At 44.7% G+C, this 21403-nt stretch overlaps 1 long non-coding RNA gene across 2 annotated transcripts in view; it reads left to right on the top strand.

Annotated features, from left to right (window-relative positions):
• The window catches only part of LOC146188531 (uncharacterized), a 44752-nt gene extending 25768 nt beyond the window's left edge, over window positions 1-18984 (top strand). Inside the window, exons 3-4 of one of the 2 annotated variants that reach the window (XR_014707542.1) lie at window positions 4631-4679; window positions 18714-18984. This is a non-coding gene — a long non-coding RNA (uncharacterized LOC146188531). Of the gene's footprint in view, window positions 1-4630; window positions 4680-18710 lie in introns of both variants that reach the window. The other variant, XR_014707541.1, reaches the window with a different exon arrangement.
• Window positions 18985-21403: the final 2419 nt, after the last annotated feature.

Below are 21403 nucleotides of genomic sequence, written 5' to 3'. Positions count from 1 at the left end.
TTGCTGTCAACGCTTCCTTAATTCGGAAAATACCTTTGGCAAAGATTGTTTTAAACAATAAAGTTCCTGTACAGGAACTTATCGATAGTGATTTTTGATGGACAGTGTTAAAGTTCAATTCACTTGCCTTAAAATGCGGCTACAGTCCCGCTACACCCGGTTTATTTATTGAGCTATGCTTCTCATTCAAGTACATAATTAAACCGTCTATGCAATATTGGATGCATTTATTATAGCATAGAATGCAGGCCCTTGCCTTGTGCAACCCTCTTTCAATATACCTTGAAGTCGCATCAAGACGCTTTTATTTACGACCTTTATCCAATATATTGATACGGGGCAGAATGCTAGCACAGAAACCACAGCAGGTGAAGGGCAAGCGTCCACAGCACAGTAGAGCAAGTGTAAAAGGCAAGTCTCAACGGTTTCTTCAGCTTCGTCTTCCTTTCGCGGCACTACTGTTAATCGTCCTCTTCTTCAACATCCAGCAACGCGCAGGTCATATATGTAACATTACCCCCCCCCCCACGAAAAGCACAGTCTCGGTGCGCATTATGTTGAACTACTGCAGGTATAGTACGGCTTCATTCGGGCGACATGAACGATCTCGGTACGTGGCATAGCGGACTGTTGCGGCGGATGCACAGGGGTGATCTCATATGTCACAGGAGTGACTGGCCGTAAGACACGTTAGGTCCTGCGTAGCGTGGCATGAGCTTCTCACACAGCCCAACTCTACGAGCGGGAGTCCAGAGCAAGACGAGAGAACCCGGAGAGTAGTGGACGTTGCGGTGACGAGAATCATGGTGGCGTTTCTGGGAATTTTGGGAGGAAGCTAATCGGCGCCGAGCAATAACCCGGGCGGCGTCAGCTCGAGATATGGCATCACGAACATAGGAGCTGGCATTTACGGTGGGAGGCAGTACGCTGTCAAACGGAAGGGGAGGGTTGCGGCCGTATAGGAGATAGAAGGGGGAGTAGCCCATTGTGTCGTGACGGGAGGAATTATATGCGAACGTTACAAACAGCAAAGTAACATCCCAGTCACGGTGATCATCCGATACATACATTTACAACATGTCCGTGAGCGTGCGGTTGAGGCGTTCGGTGAGGCCGTTCGTTTGTGGATGGTAAGCAGTTGTGAAATAGTGCTTAATGTACAGAACCGGAGAATTTCGTCGACTACCCGAGCAAGAAAGTAACGGCCATGGTCAGTGAGCAGCTGGCGTGGAGCCCCATGGAGCAGGATGACGTCGTGGAGAAGAAACGCAGCCACGTCAGTTGCACAGCTGGTAGGTATCGCTCGGGTGACAGCGTAGCGCGTAGTATAATCCGTGGCCACCGCAATCCATTTATTCCCCGACGAAGAGAGTGGGAAAGGCCCGAGGAGATCAAGGCCCACTCGGGAAAACGGGTCTACTGGAATGTCGATCGGCTGTAGGTATCCAGCAGGCACCACCGATGGCTTTTTCCGTCGCTGACACCGGTCACAAGAAGCCACGTAACGACGAACAGAGCGATAGAGGCCCGGCCAAAAGAAACGGCGGCGGACGCTGTCGTACGTGCGATATAGACCAAGATGACCCGCAGTGAGCACGTCGTGCAGTTGCTGTAGAACGGTGGCGCGCAGGTGTTCGGGGACTACAAGCAGAAGCTCGGCGCCAGCGAGCAGAAGCTCGGCGAACGAGTCATGTTCGTGGGATGGGAAGGTTGTTGCAAAGGGGCCAGATCATCGCAGGATGATGTAGCTGCGGTGTTTGGAAGGCGCTCAAAGCGATGTGATGTACGAGGCGTCGTTGTTTAGCCTGCTCGAATTTTCCACAGACTTGAAGCACTGAGTCGACGGTGGAGCAATTCATGCAGAACAGGATGTTGAACGCATCATCCGCAATGCCCTTGAGGATATGGCGTACCTTGTCATTTTCCGTCATTGAGCAGTTGACCTTGCGACACAACGCAAGCACGTCTTGAATATACGCAAGGTAGGACTCCGTAGAGGATTGGATGCGAGATGAAAGTTCTGTTTTTGCTGCGACAGCTCGACCAATGGGCTTCCCGAACAGGTCCTTAAGCTTTTGCTTACAGATTGCCCACGTCACCAGCTCTTGTTCGTGATTTTGGAACCACGTGCGAGCTGTTCCCGCCAAATAGAAATTGATGTTGGCCAGCATAATGGTCGCGTCCCAGTGGTTGTTCTTGCTGCAACGCTCGTACTCATCTAGCCAATCTTCCACGTCTGTCTTGTCTTCGCCATTAAATAGGGGAGGGTGGCGGATTTTTGTGAGCACGACTGGCTGAGCCGAAGTTGCCGCGGTGGTAGGGGCTGCCTCGGATGTCATAGTGGTAGTTGTTGACGTCGTTGAAAGCCCAGGTAGATGACGGCCACTGCGCAAATCCAGGTTTTGAGAGCGCAAGGGGTAATCTGTGCGCACGGGGATCTTTGGTCACCTCCACCAAGATGATACGCGGCAGAAAGCTAGCACAGAAACCACAGCAGGTGAAGGGCAAGCGTCCACAGCACAGTAGAGCAAGTGTTCAGGCAAGTCTCAACGGTTTCTTCAGCTTCGTCTTCCTTTCGCGGCACTACTGTTAATCGTCCTCTTCTTCAACATCCAGCAACGCGCAGGTCATATATGTAACAATGTTATTGCTTGTTTATATGACATGTTTACGGAAATCAGGTTTCAGGAAAGGATTCTCTAATTCTACCATATCCATATTATTAACCACGTGACAGAAAAATGCTCGAAATATTACCAGCCGTTTCAAATAATATTTCTGGGTTACGAGAAAACATTTCATTCTGTTGAAAATTGAGCAGTTGTGCACACATTGCAAAATCAGGGTGTAGATGAGCCATATGTAAAAATGGCTGCACAGCAACCATAGTTCTATATAAAGAAAGAATTATAACTTTCTCGAAAGGAAGATTTTAAGCAAGGAGACACAATCTCCCCAGCGCTGTTCACCGTTTGCCTAAAAGAAATGTTTAGATTGTTGCAATGGGAGCAGTTAGGTAAAATGGTCCATAGAGAATACATCAGTTTAATGTGATTTGATGATGATATTGCCTTACTAAGTATCTGAGAGGACGAATTGCAAATACTTTTTATGACCTAAACAGGAAAAGCAGAAAAGTAAGCTAAAATTTATTGTCCAGATAATTATAGGTATAGTTCATCAGCTTCGGAAAGGGACAGGTGTTTACAACAGGTAACGAAACAATGGGAATGATAGGCGTATATGTAAACTCAGGAAAGTAGTATCCTGGCATCCGGACGACCAAAGTGAAAAAAGTTGAAGAAGAAAAATGGCGAACATGAGTGGGAGAGCACGCGCACTCGAGAGCACTTAAAGTTGCTCTCAGACAAGAGGGCACCCTTCAATGGGAGAGCAGGAGTAGAATCACTGGCTTCTAATGGTCGAGCAGGGGGGCTTTTTCTGCGCTCAGAGAACCCCAGTGCACTCCCGGCTGCTCTCTCGTCTAAAGCTAGAGTAGAGGAAGTCACATGGCATAAAGCGTCATATCCGCGCCATCTTTTTTTTCTCTCTCGAGTCATCGACGTTCAAAATGGCGGCTTCAAAGCATCGGTACGCGGCGAGTAGAAAGCATTGCTCAGGTGCTGTATGCATGTTTGAGAGTCACTGCTGGCGTCTAAAGGGCCAAAGGAGGCAGATCGCCGCGCTGTGAGAACAAAGACACACAAAACAAGCGGTTCTACACGGAGCGTGTGCCTCTCCTCAAGTTGCAACTGCCGCCGCGGCGGGCAGGCAGAGAATGCTGGGGAGAGGAGTGCTGTCACATGGTCGTGGCGCTCTGCTCTCGACACGCAGAGAGCGTTCGCGTGGGAGAGCAGTTACAACCTCGCTCGGCGTGCTCCTGCACTGCTCTGTACTGCACGGCGCCTCTGCTCTCATCCCACCAACCGAATGCGCCATAAGTTTGGGGAGGAGCGCATTTGGCAGATGCTCGCCGATTATGTCTAGCAGCTTACCGGTATCACTCAAGACGATGTAACAGTTGCAACATAATGGTACTCATCTGTGGGGATGACATGCGGAGGCTAAAGGAAAGGGTCCTACTTAAGTAGATGACAACGCAGAGAGATATGGAACGGAAAATGGTAGGTGTAACCTTTAGGAGATGGGAAGCTGCAGAGTGGCTCAGAGAAAGAGTTTTTGTTAATGTAATTAAAGTGGAAATGAAGAAGATATGGGCATGGGCAGGAAATGTGTGAAGAGAGGATAACCGGTCGTCACTTAGGGTAACAAATTATATTCCACTGCAAGGAGCGCGTGCCAGAGAGAGGCAGAAAGTTATGTGGCCGAATGAAGTGAAACATGCTGCATGAGTATAATGCATGCATTTATGGCAGTACCAGATAAATGGAGGAGTATGAGAGACACCATCATCCTGCATTTGGCATTGTCCGTGTAATGATGATAAGTTTTTCGAATAAGCCTTCGTTTCAAATTGCTTCTGTCATCCGATTTCCTCATGTTCACTTCTTTTCAAGCTGCAGAGGCTGCCATGGGGAGCTCGCCTTCAGAGCTTTACTTGTAGCGTTCGCTGTGGAAGAGAAGTGAATAATATGGCAAGTTACATTCGCTTTCCTTTAATTCTTTCTAGGCCATGTTCACCAGAAGCTAAATCTCCTTACAGTGGCTGTTACGGAACTGTGAGTAATTCGAGATTTGTTTTCTTTCAAATTCGGGGAGAGACGAAGGCGTTATCCTAAGTTCTGCGCCAATAATAACTGCAGAAAAAATATTGCCATCCCTACAAAATGTGCCCGACCTTTAGGGCTTTTTTTTTTTTGAAGTGATTCAATGAAGAACACAATATTCTTCACGAGGAACAGACTTTAATAGGCTTTCTATCAAAATTCAGCACCATTGTATGCCTCGCGAATCACAGGGAAAATATCTCGTTACTAAGCATCACTAAAATGCGTTGTTAATGTTTGCTTGTTGTCTTCATTAGCCTGAGCAAGACGAAGATATTAACGGTTGATATCAGCGAAACTTTACTAGTAGTTCGTTTAAGATAGGTGTTTGTTGTGTGAGAGCTCTAACATCGAATGTTTCGCTTTTGGTCTTGAATGACGTCTTTCCTACCTACCGTTTCGACACACCTTCGATAACACCCAATGTAGGCCAACAATGAGCTATTTGAGTGTGGCCAAGTGACAACATAGTCTAACTTTTCTGCACATCATGGCCCCTACTGAAGATTTCACGGGCATAAAAACAACATAACTATGCCAAAAACACAAAATGACGAGTATTTTTTTTTCTGTCTTCAGATTTTATGAGCTTTGTAATGCATGTTGAGGTTATGGATTTATTAGCAAAGTATTTTTTTGGAGTCTGCATTCATTTTGTGCTGCGGTAAATACAAACATTGTGATTTCGCTGCATAAGATTATATTGTCGCTACTGGCTCCTGACTAAAAGCAGCACATGCGCTCTTTTGCAACAGTCCAAATTTTTTGCAGTTTTCTTTTCGCCTGGGTGGCGAAAACTCCTGACATCCACTTTAGGGGCCGGAGAACAACGTTTACGGCGGAGTTGAAATTCGACCTTTAGGTACAAGCAGAGAAGTCCTACTGCTTACCAAACGCCTGGCTAATGGAGACACCCAGCAAACATTAACAACGCATTCTAGTGATGCTTAGGAAACGAGACATTTTTGATATCGTTCGCGATACATACAATGGGTGCTGAATTTTGATACAAAATCTATTAAAGTTTGTTTTTAGTGAGTCATTTCGTGTTGGTTCAATGAATCACTGCAACATGTGTTCTTTGTACTTTGCATGGTTTAATCAACAGAAGAAATTTAAAACTGTAATAGTTTCCAGACTCATAACAATATTAGGATACTTTAATGCAGGTAACACGCTCTGCTGCAACTCGTATTGTGGCGGTCTGCGCTGAACAATGCAGATGGCCTTTCAAGCTCACCGGGTTTTTGTCCATGAGTATACCGTCAGCAACCCTAAGCAGAATGTATTCCTAGATATATGGTCAAAAGTTTACTTCCCTTTCTGCCATACTTGGCATGCGATTAAGAATTTGCATAGCAGATGACTTTCGTACAGTATATATGTACACAAATAATGTTTTACGCGTACACTCTGCTGTATTGAGAGCATATTTATTGGGCCCTCGGAGCCTTTCGATGGATACCGCACAATATGTAAAGAGTTGGCCAGACTGTGATGACCTAAACTACTACCGACAAACCTTGCAGCAGTTTAAACAGTCCCTTTAACCGCCAACGAGGCCACTCAACCAGATCGTAAGGAGATCATTTGGCTCCTACTTTACATTGACATTCGGCAGCAATAGTGGCGACCGATTGCTTAACTACATCGAAGCAAGAGTTATGCAATGCAAAGTGGTACGGCTGGGGAAACTGAAAACATTTTCGTCTATAACAATATTATACTTTATTTTCTTTACACAAATACACATTGAGGCCAGCCAGAGCCAAAAAAGGCTTGAAGGGCACTACCTGGCAGCTGGCGAAAGTCAACACATCGATGAGATCCTGACGTACACATTAGAAGCCGGGGAACACTGTTTACGGCGGAGCTGAAAATCGACCTTTAGGTACAGTGAGCGAAGCCCCTGGAGACAACTTTTTACCAAACGGAGACCATCACGCAAAACACGAACGAGAACATTTTCTTTATACGTACGCAGACAACTTAAAACCTTAAAACGAGACAATTCCATCACGAATGGTCTTCGATTATAACACCTCCATGCAGGAGACAATCAGAAACCCTATACTTTTCGTATGGCAAAGAACCCACCGCACGTACATACTAAAGCTGCCTCAAATCACGCATGAAGACAAGTTCAAAGTGGGGTCTACTTTCAGCGCGCAGAGAATGTTTGACGCTTGGTCTTACTGCACGTCAGATACTTGTGTTGCGGTGAGGATCGAAGCCACAACGTAAAGCGACGCGGTCTAGCAGGTAGACCGGGGAACCCAGTCTGGAACTCGACTCTGAATCGCCATCGCAAGCTGAGTGGAAAAGCCTTTGCGCCGCCATTTTGGCTTCTACGCAATAATTCCTCGTCTAAATAAACTAAGCTATGAAGTGATCCTTTATTCTTGACTACATTTCAAAGCTGACGCGTGAGACCACTAGGTATGCATAATGTGTGTCTAAAGCTTTACTGATTTGATTTTTTCAGCCTTTGACGTCTCAACGCGACTGAGGCTATGAGACATGCTGTAGTGGTGGACTGCGAAAGTTTCTATACCCTGAGGATTTTTAACGTCCATTGACATCGCATAGCACACGGATGATTTCCTTTTCGCCTCTGTTCCAAATTTCTGACCCGCATCCTACATTTAGTGCGCCGAGGATGGCTCACGTTTAGCACTGAGACAGCGTGGCATTAAAATAGTTTCCAGCTCTGATAGAGGAAGACGTTTTTCTATCTGGTGTCATCACAGCTCTATTTTTATTTCCTAGCTTTATTTGTATCCATCAAAGAACGCTACATTCTCAAGTTACACTGTCCTTATGGGAAGCGTACGGCTGCTCCGGTGCCAGTATTTCTAAAAGGACTAAAGTGTTCTATTAGGGACCACGCAAAGCGAAGGAAGCCAGTGTGGAGGATGTGATCATGAATTAGACATCATGGAACGGCCAAAACCACGGCCGCTCGATGGAAGCGCACTAGGTGCGGCCTGGTACGTCGCCCGAAACCGGCGGGAGGCGCCTACTTCCAGTCGCCACCGCCACGGCGCCACCGTTCGCGGACAGCCGCGCGCGGAGAGCTGCGCCTGGCTGCGCTTTGAGGGAGGCGTCGGCGTGGTGGAAGCCTTTTATTTTAAGGACATAAGAGCTCCGCTTCACACAATTTGGCAACAAGAATTAGTATATACTGTCATGTCTAGTGTGACCATGTCAGCACTTAGCGCTTGCTCGGCAAAGATGTATACTGGAGTGTACCCGAGAAACTTATAGTGACGGTGGTTCAAGGCCACTCGATTGGAGAGCTCGCATTACCGTGATGTTGCATTCGGATCCAGTTCTTCGTCACATTAAAATGTGACCAAGTTGTGAACAATTCGAAGCTGTTCAGCTGCCATGGTAGCCTAATGCATAACCACTTAACTATGTCGTGAATTCCGTGTGTCATTTTCATACCATTTACTCATTCCTGCATACAGCTTTTATACACAAATTGATGTCAACCTGTTCTAAGCTGCCAGCGCTGTCCAATTAAAAAATGTACTACTATGAGCAACCTCTGTGAAAATGCGACATGTAACAAACCTTTCTATCTCATTGTGATAAATGTTATGGTGGAAATATGAAGATGTTTATTGGGTTAAATCTAGATGATAACCTGGGATCTTTGACTCAATTGGAGACCCTAAACTTTGTACGCCAGAACGCTATCCGTCATGGCTTTCCGCATTTTGCATGACCGAACTAAGCGCGCTTCATAAAGTCGGTCTGCCTCAAGGTGCTACGTAAATGCGCCGAAAATTTTTATTTCTATTTTTATTGGCTGCTCGCAAACCCATAAAATTTTGCTGATTCGTAATTTTCAATGGAAGAACGCGCATCGAGTGTTGCTGTTGTGAAAATCTTAGTTGCGATCACAAGAATGTTCACGCGTCAGAGCGCAACTGCAGCCGAGATTCAGCGAGCAGCCGAGTACGCTTTTTTATTGGCCACACAAAAGAAGGCAGAAAATTGCCAATCGCAGACGGAAAACCTTTCTTGAGAGAGGTTTATACCATAGCCATAAACATTGCTCCACTGTTAAGTTGACCTTTCCAGCCCAGCTCGCTATCAGTGGGGGCAGCAACTTAACGATATCTTGTATAGCGCCTTAGCATGGGCACGATCATTGTTTTTATAGATTAGCTGCAGGTACTGTGTACAGTGAGAAAACAATGATGAAACCAAGTTTATACAGCTTGCTACTTCGCCGGACCTCTTCAGACTTCATCATGCTGTTAATGAAGGTGCTCGTAAGCTGACAAAGCTTGATTATTTCCATTGCAGGGTACAATCAAGCCTCCACTGTCCTTGGTTTTCATTAACCTGTAACTGGTCCAGTTGACTCATATTTCCTGCAACAGGCTCGTGCTCGACTGACATGTCGCCTCAAAACCATTACCAAATATCGCATAAATTAAGCAACAACCTGGTAGTGATAAACAAAACTTGGGGTTCTTAAGTCTCCTTGAGGAGCCTCGTTAGAGTACCCGCACTTTGCTACCTGCTTATTCACCATTCCCGTAATTGCTGCCTCTGTCGCATATCATTAGAATGCAGCCTTAAACCACCGCATTATATAAAATAGCACCCTACACATAAGTATATAAAGCACCTCTTTACCGAAGCTGTAAAACGTGCCCTATAGGAGTATAGTGTGCCTGACTTGGTATCTAAGGGTCCCGCTTTCGATAATTCCCATTTCACCCTTACATCTTATTGACTCTCTCTGGTTTGGCAGCTCCTGCCACATTGAACATGTCATGTGTTCTTATTGCGCCAAAAGTGTTTGGCCATGTCACCAACTAAAGTGCCTCTTACCAGAAAGGTTTTTTTCCGACTTTCCGCCGTCAGACCGGGTGCCGGATTTTCTGTGGAACATGGCTTTTCATTTTACCGCATCGGCTCAAACAGTCTCAACAGTATAAACGAATGTTGTATGCTCAGGCTCTTTTACTTCAAAGGCCACTCAGACTAGCGCGACACAATTTAGAACAAATTGCATGCTTATATAAAAAAAAAAACCTTCGAAACTTTTTCTGATATGTCCTCGCAACATAACCTCCGAGAAAAGCTTCTGGTGCTACCTAATCGGGTTCATCTGCTTCACAACCCATCGTTAAAAATCCTAGTTCACTGGCCAGCTCCCTGGTAACTAAATAGGTTAAACAACGTGGCGGGAACACAGGAAAAGAGGACGCCACAACTAGCGTGGTTGGGCCGTCTTCTCCTGTGTTCCCGTCACGTTGTTTACGCGGTTAACCTATAATTAATCACCAACGAGTCCAATCTGCTGTCCCTTGTAGCAAATTCAATGGCAGCTAATAGGGCATTATGCTTCAGCATCTGGGCTTTTTAACCTCAACGCCGTTTTAATTCAGAGGAAGCGAGTGCATTTCCACTCCACGCTGCTGTCTTTGCCTGAAGCGAGCTCAGCAGATAAAATTAGAGGGTCTCTTAGATGTCTCTTAAGCGGAGGACGGCGAAAGCTCATCCTTCTCCTATCATTTGCCTCTCATCGTTTGCCACAGTTCGTCAATTCAAGTCGTCGTTTGATACATTGGTCGTTTCTCAGTCATGATGAGTGTGCCTGCGTAGTCATTGCAGCCCTTATCACTCATAACTAAGCAGGTTACTCATTTAGAATCAGAAGTGGTCATTACATGTCGTCGTTTCACATATTGGTCATTTCGTAGTCATTAACAGTAATGATGAGTCATGGCTAGCTATTATAGTCATTACCACACATCGCTAAGCACTTTTACTCATTTCTAATCAATTGCGGTCATTACATATCGTAGTTTGATATACTGGTCATTACAAATCGTTTAATCATTATTAACCATTACTAGTCATTGGCATTAGTCATTACCTCTATCAATGTCTATTTATAACTTTTATTGATTACCTATCACCATCAATCATTTTCATTCTTAATCTCCCTCCTTGCACGTCCGCTTTTGCGACTGGCGCACCAGTGCACAGATGCGACGCACAGATAACAGGCACAGCTTCTGCGCATATATTTTAGCTTCATGAGCCTAGAACGGCTTTCGCCTTAAAAAACAAACGCACCCAGTCTCAACGTTAACGTGCTTGCACACGCGCACACAAAAACGTTTGCGTTTACCACGCAGACGCGAGGCGAATGCGTCCAGAAAGGAAGCAAACCACGCTCTCAGAGCCGGCGACCTCGGCGGCGACGTGTCGCCGAACAGTGGCGCCCTCAGCAGAAATAGCGGGCGCAACTGTAAACTCCCCAAGGACGCGCCTGCCCATTGACGGCGACAGCATGCAGCACCCAGTGCGCTTCCATCGAGCGGCCGTGCCAAAACACAGCATCAAGCATCTGTCCTACAAGCCATCACCGCTTAGTAGGGACGGATCAACGATCGTGAAGGAGAATTAGTGCGCGTTATGTTCGACGTGTTGAATGGCAGCTTGAAATTGAGGAGTAAATTGACGGAGGAACAGTAGGGATCCCTATACAAACTTTCTCCCATACACTAATGAATGGATGTATGAGAGCGGGCGCCATCATGCGCTTCAAGACCATTCTATTGCGGCTGTTAAACTCCGATTCGCAACTGGTTCACCAACCAGTGGGCTTATCTCACCACAACAGCAGGTTGACACATTCCTGCAGTGATCTCAGATTGGGGACAACAAAGTTATTATGGCTGCCTGAGTCCTACATTAAAAATGCCTGTGTTATTAAGGCTTAACAAAAGGGCGTCCAGAAAGTGACCTACAGGGTTACTTGATACCGCAAAGCGTTTGTCTCATGAAACCTCGAATCGTTACTGCATAATGCAAAATTTGAGCAAAGCTCATCACCTGTCTCTGCACTGCCAGCTCACTGAGGAACTGCGGCAGACAAATGCCTTCTACCTGCTGCCTCGGTCATAACTCAGAAAGGTCCGGCTGAAAATAAAGTATCTATATAGGCAGGTGGTTCCCAATTACGAACTGTGGCGGCTGTGCGTTGCAGCTCGGGTGGTGCACAAATCGAGATCCGCCGCACCCGATCTGATTCTCTGCTTGTCATCGCACAGCGGTGTCACTGGAGGAAGAGCAAAAATGGCAATTAAGTTATCCTAAGGTCGCCGGAAACAGCGCTGGGCGTGAAGGCCTCGATGGGGTGGCGCAGTGGTTACGGAACTCGACTATTGTTCCCAAGGATACGGGATCTAATCCCGGCCTTGGCGGCCGCTTTTCGGTGGAGGCGCAAACCTTAGGCGCCCGTGGGCTGTGCGATGTCAGTGTACGTTAAAGAACCACAATCGGATGAAATTTCCAGCGTCCTCCACTACGGCGTCTGTCAGCCTGAATCGATTTGGGACATTAAACCCCACCAAAGCAAACTAAACCAAAACTAACACCTCATGAGCGAAGGAACAAGACTGCTATTTACTGGCATCAGACAGAACAAGACTGCCTGCAGAGGCGGCGCGAGCCACTATCAGGCGCCATCTTTATTTTCTTCGCCGGGCGGTTCGCGATATCCAGGTTCCCGGCGCCACCTAAGAGGGCTATAGAGGGCCGGCCCCCGAAAAAACTGGAAGTCGAAACGGACGGACGCAGGCGATGTCACTGGAGCACGAGGTCAGACGGCGATGCGAGACTGTCCAGTGCGGTCTCCATATAAGCCGGCTTAAGGCGGTCTAGGCTGAAGGTCTCTGCCCGGCTGTTCTGTAGGAGGGAAGCGATTTTCGGAGTGCGTTAGAGAACACTGAAAGGACCGTCATAGGCCGTTGTTAGTGGAGCTCGTACAGCATCGCGGCGAACAAAAACGTTGGTCAAAGTGCCAGGTTAGGGTGCATGAAATTGGCATGGGGGTGGGACGGGCGCGTGAAGTAGGCCGGAGATTTTTAACGCAGTACAACACACGTTAAAGGAATTATTGGGGCTGGGCTGAGAGCTGCTTCGATGTAAAGACGTCTGGAAGACGCACAGCACAATAATATACCAGCTCTGCAACTGAGCATTGTAACTTCCCGGTTGACGGACAGTAGACCAAGAAGCACAAAAGGTAATGAGTTGAGCAAGGTGGCGCAATTGAGGCGAGCTGCTAGGCCGGCCTTCCATTAGCGGTGAAGGCTTTTCTTCATGCCTTTGGCACGCGGGTGATAAGCAATGGTACGGAAATGCTTCGCTCCGAGAATATTATTAAGGGAAGCAAACAGGGAGGACTCAAACTGGCGACCATGGCTGATTGTCACGGTGCCAGGACAAACAAATTTTGATACCCACCCAGAGATGAAGGTGCGGGGAAGAGTCTTCGTGGTGATGTCATGATTGGGGACTGCACCCGGCCAGCCAGCGAGTGAAGCAGTGGACCATGGTAGGGATACAACGGTAGCCTCTAAACACGGATAGACAGCACGCGACATCGAAACGTACATTGTCGAAACGACGGGCAGGTGGTAGGAACGCCCAGGAATGTGTTTTGGTATGACGGCAGACATTGGTCGTCTGACAGGGTAGACGCAGGCGCGCCCAAGTGTGCACATCAGTGTTTTTTTTTTCAATACCTGAAAAGTCCCTGTGAAGGGGTTTTACATGAGGGGCGGGCCTTAGGTGAGGCAGATGAGTTTTTCAATGAAGCACTTAAAACGGACGTCATTTCAATGACTAACAGCAGCAGCAGGAAGGTCATTCCAGTCCTTTGGTGTCCGTACAAAAAATTAGGAACGATGGGCTGATGGTCGGGCTGAAGTTGGGTGTACCATCTTGTCATGGCTGAGGCGAGAGGAGAGGTGGTGTGCTGGTAGAATGGCAGAGTTGCGAGGTGATTCATAATAGAATGTACGGAAGAGGGAGAGGCGGGCGATTTTGCGACGGTGAATAAGGTTGGGGAGGCTAGCTTTTCCTTTGAGGTTTGAAGAACTGTGCATATATGAGTAATTAGAAAAAATAAAACGTGGTGCACGATTCTGAACAGATTCCAGCAAGTTAATGTGATTAGCTTGGTAGGAGTCGTTGATAGCGCATGCGTATTCAAGATTAGGTCGAACGAAGGTGCAGTATGTTATTTTTTACAGAGGGAGGGGTTAATCAAAGGTTGCGGCATAAGTCGCTGAGGACACAGTCAGCTTCATTTCCTGGCGTAGTTATGTGATCGGGCCGTGAAAGATTGGCGGATAAATTAATTCCAAGATGTCTGCAGGTAATTACAGAGTTAATGTCGGAACCAAGAAGAGTGTATTTCCGGGTAGTAGGGGTCTTTCTTCGATGGAAAGTAAGAAGAGCTGATTTCTTAATGTTTAAGGACATAAGCCATTTATCACACCAGGTTTGAATGTTTTCGAGATCAGACTGAATTGCATTAGCATCTTGGCATATGGTGTATCACCCATGGGGGCAGAGATAACGTCGGAGAGATCACCGCCAACTTCGCGAGGCAGGCTCGAGGCGACATGGTAGTATCGTGTCATATGCGAGCTGATGCGGGCAAGACCAAATTGCGCTAAGCTCTGGTGGATCAAAACTTGCAAGTTCTGAGGCCAGAAAGATGGAAGATGACACTACAGTGACGAGATGTCCTGAGGACGCGAGGGCTGTTCTGTGGATGCTGTGGGATCACCATTTCTCGTCGTTAGGTCACAAGATGAAGGCCTAACGCCTCAGGAGCGAATTAAGAAGACTGCTGTTGATTGGCGCAAGAACAACACAGCCTGCAGAGACTGCACAAGCCACGACCAGGCACCGCCTTTATTATTGTGAAAGCATTACTTCACTATGTTATCAGATTTATTTCCACAGATTGCGTCCGCAGACCGCGACAGCAAAATTGCGTCCGCAGCAGTTGTGAGTAATAGAGACGTAGTAGAGGTTAATGAGTGGTGTCAATCTAAGAGGGTGACATATTGTTGTGTCGAAAAAGTAATTATTTAAATAAAATCATCAAGTAGAGCTGAAAAAGAGCACAGGAAGGGAGCAGCGCGCAATTTGAAAGTACCAAGGACTAAAATGGGTAAAAAAGGAGTGAACTACTGTGGCGTCAAGGATGTGATGTCACACAACTGGAAGTAGAGTTGAGAGAGGCAGGGGAAAGGATTGGCCGGCAATTTGGAAGTACCGAAGAATAAAAGTGAAAAATTGTGACGTAGAGGATGTGACCCTCAAGAAACCGAAAGTGCAGCTGAAAAGAGGCATAGGAAGGCTTGGCGCTCAATTTGAAAGTACCAAAAACTAAAATGGGTAAACAAGAAGTGAATCACGCAACTAGAAGCAACCAAAAGGAACCAACAGCAGCATCGATGCTTTCGTATTACTGCAATGCAGTTTTTGTAGTGTTCGTCGTTTTTATCTTGGAGAGGGGGGGGGGAAGCGCGCGATATCCCGGTTACCAGCCCCTCCCAACAGGCCCTACAGGTGCATAGGAACGTGTCGAGTGTAGCGTCGCTATTTTGGGATTTGTATTTCTTTTCTCAGAAGTAACCATTTGGCTTGTAGGTAGCCGATTGCACTCTAAGCATAATGTCATTCTTCAGGAATCAGTAACATACCACAGATTCACTGCTTATCTTTTGTATCAGAGGCGCATCTCAGAATATCGTTATTTGTCAGTGCTAGCTGATTTGGCGCTTTAGAACGAATAGAATTCTTAATATATGCAAAGAATCTGGATCAGTAATGTGTGTCCGATTGTGTCATTCTGCACCACACGCAGCTAGCAGAGTGGCAAAGCCAGTAACTGCCTTCTAACTAATCAATTGTAGATAAAATAATGAATGAATCATTTATCAAACAAAGTCTTTGTTGGTTCATATTAGGTACACGAACAGTGTATAAAACGGTGCAAAACGGCAAAACAGACTGCGTTTTTTGAGATTCATTGTTCTCTACTTGCTACTATTTTCATCTTTTCATGATGCCATTAGAATAAGATTGCGCATTAAATAGCCTTAATAATAGACTATGCCGTTCTAGATGCATAAGCCGTTGCATATTTTGGTGGTCAGCATTGTGTTTTAATTTTTACTTTCTGGCCGCGTCCCGTGTGATAGGTTACCTCTCAATTCAGTTCAGTCGTTCAGTCGTGTCCGACTCTTCGTGACCTTATGGACCATATCACGCCACGCTTTCCGCTCTCTCACTATCTTCCTAACATCACATACCTTCATCTGCAGCGCCTCGAGGATACCATCTAACTATCGCGTTCACTGCCTACCCCTTTTCCGGTGACCCTCAACCTTTCCCAACATAAAATCTTTCTCCAGCGACTCCTCTCTTCTCATCAGATGACCAAAGTAACTGAGCTTTAACTTTAGAATTTGACCCTCCAAGGAGCAGTCAGGGTTTATGGTCGACAATATCGACTGATTTGATCTTCTGGCCGTCCAAGGAACTCTCAAGAGTCTCCGCCAGCACCACAATTCAAACGCGTGAATTCTTCGGCGGTCAGCCTTCTTCACAGTCCAACTCTCGCATCCATACATCACAACTGGAAATACCATAGCACGCGTTATACGGATCTTGGTTGACAGTCTAATGTGTCTGCTCTTTACTAGGTGGTCAAGGCTAGCCATGGCTCTCTTTCCCAGAAGCAGGCGTCTCCTAATTTCATGGATGCAGTTTCATTCTCTCTCTAGCATCTTTAAATATAAGTGAATCAGGTATATTGAACCTTTTACTTAAACTAGACACAAAAAAAAAACTCCTGGCCTGGACAACATACCAAACAGATTGCTCAAGTGATATTTCGAATGGATCACCAAATACTTATTCATACTATTTTATAAATCACTATCAACAAGCGCCTTACCCCTAGAATAAAAAGTCGCCAAAATTATTCCTGTGCATAAATCCAGAAGCAAGAGTGAACCCTCTAAATTCAGCCCCATCTCCTTAACTTGCACAATATGTAAACTTCTTGAACACATCATCACCAAGCATATAACCACATTTCTCAAACAACAAAACATGCTGACATCAGTCAAGCATAGGTTTCGGTAAGCTCTTTCCACGGTTACTCTGCTCTTGGAACTATTTCATGACCTATCATTGAACATCGACCGTCAGAAATAAGTAGATAAGATTTTTTTTACTTCTCAAAGGCGTTTGACCGCGTTTCACACAGAAAACTTATTAATAAATTGGAATGCACACTTGGCAGCAGCCACGTTGTTAACTGGATTAAAGACTATTTAACGGATCAGTCCCAATATGTTGAGATTGACAATCAGTGCTCTACAATTGAACGAGTAACATCAGGAGCGCCACAGGGCAGCCTCCTGGCTACAATTTTATCCTAATTTTTATTATTGACCTACAATCGTATGTTAATGTCAACATTAAACTTTTTGCAGATGATTGTATAATTTACCAAGAAATTAATACTCACGATGAATATATCGCCCTAAACCGCGCTGCAGAAGCCGTATCCAAGTGGTGTATTGACTGGAAAACGAGCCTTAATATTATTAAGTGTGCTCTTCTCACAATAACGAGAAAAAAAAGTCAACCTTCCTATTCCTATATCGTGAATAGTACCCTCCTGACGCGAGGTAACAATTATAAATACCTCGGTTTAATAATATCAGATGATCTCAGCTAATAGTCGCATGTCACAACTTCCGCAGTAAAACGACTCTTGCTTCTCAGAAGACACCCCCGTCAAGCCCCACCTTCAACAAATCAACTTATATATAACGCTGTTCTTCGATCGGTTCTAGAATATGCGACTGTCGCTTGGTTCGCTCGCACGAAAATATCTCACTGGTAAATCCGAATTCATCCAAAGAAAGGCAGTCATGTTTATGTTCAACAGGTACAGGAATACTGACTCACCGACTCAACTACTACTTGATCCGGCATTCTCACTCTAGAAAATAGAGGCAAACTTGCATGTCTTCAGCTTTTTTATCAATTGCTGCATAACCAACTCAATCTTGATAAAACTAACTACATCATGACCTCAGAGTCGAGATCGACTATACATAAACATACCAAAACACTAAAACAATACTTTTTCCGCACTGACTGCCTGAATTATTCCTTCTTCCCTCTTGCAGTAAGAGAGTGGAATAACCTTCATCATCACATCACTGATATTACATCACTGGATACTTTTGCAAAACGTGTTGAAAGTCATCTTCTGTCATTATCAAATATTTCAATTGTCAACCAAAATAGCTAACTCCATGCTTAGTGCTGTATTTTTCGGCCATATCATTGTTGTTATGTGGTGCTATGCGGGTCATGCCTAACCTATCAGTGTGGTTATGTTTGCCAGGCGGCAGTGATCTTCTGTATACAACTGTGTAATAAAGTGTGGAACGGTATTCCCATTTGTTCACATTTTAAACGCCTTTTAAGACTACGCATTGCATCTAACATTTTTAGCCCTGTAGTGCGTTTCACTCCAATATGTTCTGTAATAAATGCCCTTCCTGGTAAATTCCCAAGTGGATTGATGTTCTGTATAAATAAAAAGAAATAAATAAATGGTTATGTTGTGTATTTAGGATGATTTCAAAGGACATGAAGATAAACAAATTAGATATTGTCTTGATTTATTCCAATACTGGAATTGACTTCCCCACTATTCTTTTTCATTAGTTGTTTCTCGCACAAGGGGCAATGATTACTGACTATGGAACAGCGTAGACCCTGCTAGACCGCAATAAAATCCCACATTATTGTGCGCTGTAATGATCCTTTGAAATGGTGTCATATTTCATTTATTACGCAATTCGAAATCGCTGTCCAGATAGTAGCAACTATTCAGGTGTTTCTTAAATGTTTATTGTACAAATACGCTCACATGTTGTGCTGTAGCTCCTGCCAATAAAAGTTTTACATTTATTTTTAACTAATCTGGACTTAAGCATGCCCAGGTTTCTTGGTTGCTCGTCATCATATAGCTTTTCATGAGTAATTATAATCAGTGGTCCAGCGCGTCATATTTGAAAAACAAATTACAGTGTTTATTTTACTCCCAAGCAGTGCAATGAAGATAAGCTCCACTCTGCGTGTAGTGGAGATGGCTGCGGATGCTATCATAAAGAAGGGCACGGCTGGTACTGCTACAAGCTTCCAAACGGTACGATTCCGCCCGGCTTTGAAAATAATCCTCTGCCTTGGAGCATGAAGCCGACGAAATGAGAGGTGAGAAAAAAGCGTCGCAGCGACATTGACAATCCTGTGAAAACTTAAGTTTGGGATTCTCAAGTGATATCCTTTATATGACAATAAACATTTACTATGTTCTACTCGATATATATTTTGTCAAGTTCTACTGTATCTGTATTGCAATGAAACGGAGTTCAACTGCAGGAGCAAAACAACCGCAGTACTGTCAAGAATATCAGTCGAAGATGTTCTTTCTTCCACCTCGCGGTGTTAGGTACTCCGAAGAGCTTCAAAAAAGCTAGGCAAAAAAAAAAAGCTGACTGGGAAGCAGGCCGAAGTTAGTGAAATGAGGGTGAGGAGAGTTTACAAGTAAAATGTAAGGTGACAAAATTAAGGCCCGAAAACTTTGGCCTTCCATTCTTCCCAGTGATACTTCTTGTAACTCCTTTAAGATAGGAAACAACATCATTAGCGAATCGGAAGCAGCCTCGAATGCGTTCTATATGTGTTTTCAGTCCGTATTTGTTTCCCATACCTTTTCCCTCCAGTTGCCGATATAGGTTTTTCTGGCGTGATTAGTGATATCAAAGTATTTAGTTCAGGCATTAAAATTGTATTCTAAACTTCAATGCAAAGCAATGCACAGGTCCGGACGGTGTTCCTAATGCGCTCTTGGTTCGCTACACATTTTGGTCATAAAAATATCTTGCGGTAATATATAAAAAAGGCCTTAATGTCTGCTACAGTTCCCGTTTCTTGGAAGTTAGCAAAAGTAAAGAATATATCTGGTGACAACAGCCTCTGTCTAACTATAGGCCGATATAACTGACATCAAAATCGTGCTAAATGTTGGAACATATCATTATAAGCACATCACGTAATTTTTAAAATCTAATAATTTACTCTAACAGGCGCACGAGGTTAGACGAGGTTTTAGTACAGTGACCGTTGGCTGAATTCAAACATGAAAATTCACTTTACCTTGATCTTGGCAAACATGTCGATGCCATTTTTATTGATCTCTCAAACGCATTTGATACCGTATTGCATTCTAAACTTCTAAGCCTTAGTTCTATACTAAATAACCCTCAACTAGTTAATTGAATTTTCAGCTTCCTCTAACACTGCTCCAAGTTTGTTTCTTCCAGCTCTACTGACTCTGCTTCAATTACTGGCATATCAGGGATTCCTTACGGGCAATTACGTTTTTATTATAAATCAATGATTTGCCTAGTATCATCTATTCTAACATTCCTCTTCACGAAGATGATTAATTTTTTACCCGAGTGAATATTTGTTATAATGACCATTTTTGCTTACAAGAACCGTTTGGTAGGTTTTGTACTTAGTGAAAGGAAGGGCAGATGAGGATTGTGTTTGATAAAATTCTCGTGATGTCCTTCTCTAACAAAATATCTCCATCGACATTTAGTTACTCATTTCAGGGCCGTACTTTAAATAATGCGTCCAAGAATAAGTACCCTGGTGCGATTTTCAAGTAGGAGTTATCTTGGACTAATCCCATTGATTACACCTGTAACAAAGTAGTTAAAAAGTTAAGCTTCCTGCTGCGTGCAATAACTAATTCCCCTGTAGAGATGGAGCAAATGTATAAATCACTAATTTGTCCAGTGTTAGACTATGTTTCATAGCTTGGAACTCATATACACAATCGCAGATCAATAGATTGTAGGCTACTGAAATGAAAGGGTTCATGTTATTTTTCGCGGTTATGACCGCTATTGCTCACCCTCTTCAGCACTTCCCTCTTTGAAACTAGCAACTCTTTCTGCACGTCATCGCATCGAGCCGCTAAAGTTCCTTCATTGCTTAGTCTATTCTGCAGCCACGCTCTCGTCCGATTACTGTACTTTAGCTCCAGAAATATCGACGAGAAGTCACCAGGAACGTGACGCCTTTTTACGCACAAACTAACTCATTCAATTTTTTTTTTTTTCACGCACCATTGAATCGTGGAATGCATTACCTGGCAACTATTTCTTTTCGGATGTCGATAGTTTAGTAGCTGCCATTCAAGGCGCATACACATTTGTATACATGCATGTAACCTTACATTGATCATTTTCAGTCGACGTTACCCTTGTGTAGAGCGCTCGGGCAGTGCTCACTCCGCGATAAGAACTGAAATTAAATTTCGGCCGACAATTTGCAGACAAAGTGCTCAAGCTCATCTTCTTCACAGGTCTATGTGGATCTACTTCCGTACCAGCATTGCTTGTAAAAAGTAGAAACTGCGACGAGGTATTGATTTTTATGCACAGAAGTGCGCAGATCGGAGCTCTCTACGCAAGGGTGACGTCGACTGTACTCATTCGTATTCATACTTTTGATGTTCACTGTGCATTTAAACTTGTATTTATTTCAGTTCTGTATTCCGGCATTGATTATTTCACAATATGTTTCTTGCATCTATCTCTTTATCACACACTCTTGCTGTAGCGCTCCATAGCGCTGCAGTTTCTATATACATTTTAAATAAATAAATAAATCACCTTCCTAAGCTTACTTGCTGCCTGCCATCCCTCAGCACATACGTCGGTGAA

The sequence above is a fragment of the Amblyomma maculatum genome, chromosome 5 (genome assembly GCF_055883805.1).
Source record: "Amblyomma maculatum isolate TAMU_Amacu chromosome 5, ASM5588380v1, whole genome shotgun sequence".
Lineage (NCBI taxonomy): Eukaryota > Metazoa > Arthropoda > Arachnida > Ixodida > Ixodidae > Amblyomma > Amblyomma maculatum.
Note: the sequence above shows the minus strand (reverse complement) of the source record. Positions and strands in the feature narration are given on the sequence as shown.